We start from the raw sequence: 1,768 nt of genomic DNA on the forward strand, positions 1-1,768 counted from the left end.
ACGCTACTAGAACATCTAATGGTAGCAGCCCATAGGGCCAAGGCAGGCCCTGGCCTCCCCACTGGTGGACTTCTTCCAATTAGCCTGTCCTTCCTAGGCTCCTCCCCAGTCTCTCTCACTCTCAAAGTCACTTCCACTTCACTTTCTGGGCAACCCAAGAACCGCCTTCTTTCTCATTACTGGTAGCCACAGTCCTGCCCCAGATGCAGCATCTCAGGGAGAAGGGTGTTTCTTTCCTCCTTCACTCAGGCCCCTAGATGCTTCAGAGAAATCACTGGAGTTCATGTTTTCAGAATTCCAAATGAATTCTGCTCATAAGAAAACTATTATTCTAGGCTAGCCTGGTGGTGTGGTGGTTAAGGTGGCTGGATCTCATATGGCTGACTGTGCAGTTCAAGTCCCAGACCTGGAAGCTTGAGAAACACTCCGGGCACTTGTGCATGCATGCCCAAAAGTCCCTAGAGGATAATGAAGGAGAGGGAATGGAGTGTAATTGTTCCCCCTGGAGGATGCTCTCTCGCTTTCCCTTTCTTGCTTGCTCTGTCTCTCTCTGGCAAGGGCAAGTAACAACATTTTTTTAAAAAAGGAAAGAAAATAATTATGCAAATTTACCCTCAAGAGAAGCTGTCAATTCTTAAATTTCCTTTAAGCACACCTTGTCCTTTTCCATGGTCTCAGCTATCATGCTTGAATGCTTTCAACATCCTTTCAGGCTTATTATTTTTTTAAGTGGGTGGCACTGGCAGGTTTGCCTAATTTAAATTTTGCTAAGACATTTGCTGTTAAGACTGTCTCCTCTGAGTTCCCAGTCCCAACCACCCCTTTTGTTTCCTACTTTGGTGCTTCTACTCTGGTGGTTAGAGTCGTCTCCGTGTGCTAATTACACAAAGCAGACAGCGCCCTGCAGCAGGACCGTTCTGACACCCATTCCCACTGTGCGTGGCCCTGTGAGGAACGGCAGCTAGGTCCCAGCCAGGTGGCATGGCAGCTAAGGTGGCTGGATCCCACATGGTCAACTGTGCGGTTCGAGTGCGTGAGTGTGCCCAATATCCCAGGAGGAGAATGGAGGTGACCAAACACAGCATCACTCAATGCCTCAAAATAAAATCGAACCCTGGAGAACATGGACTGAAGTGTCATTTTTTCGAATTTGGCAAGCTTGCAACTTTAAACCCTTTATTCTGAACAAAAATGTGAGAGCTTACAAGATAAATAGATCTTTGTGGAGTGTAAGATGTACAAGAGGACTTCAAGAATTCATGGAAAAATCGAAGTAAAGCCCAAGTTTATCTTCGTACAAAACGTTTTGAACTCCATACATCGTATGCTCATCAGACACATTTCCCAAGAACTTTGGAAAGACCCTCTCATTTCATCTAGGGCTGTTCTTTGGACGGTGCCAAGGATTTTGTCTGGTACATAGTGAGTGCTCAAAGGACATGTGTGAGTTCAGCGTTCATTTTAAGGGAGACCAGCATGGGCCAGCAGGTAGTATGGTGATTAAGGCACTGGACTCCTACATGGTCTACCATGGTTTGAGGCCCAGACTTGGCAGCTTGCTTTCTCACTTTCCCTCTGTCTCTCTCTGGTGGGTATGCATGCTCTATAGCAAGCTTAAAAAAGATTAATAATAAATAAATAATTTTTTTTGGAGAGATTTTCACTGTAGGGCGTGTGCGCTCGCCAGACAGACAGAGAGAGACATAGAGACAGAAAGCGAGAAATCACCCCCCAGGGGGGATGGTCACGCCGCAATCCCTTCTCCTCC

Source organism: Tupaia chinensis, unplaced genomic scaffold, assembly GCF_000334495.1.
Source record: "Tupaia chinensis unplaced genomic scaffold, TupChi_1.0 Scaffold000217_1, whole genome shotgun sequence".
Classification (NCBI taxonomy): domain Eukaryota; kingdom Metazoa; phylum Chordata; class Mammalia; order Scandentia; family Tupaiidae; genus Tupaia; species Tupaia belangeri.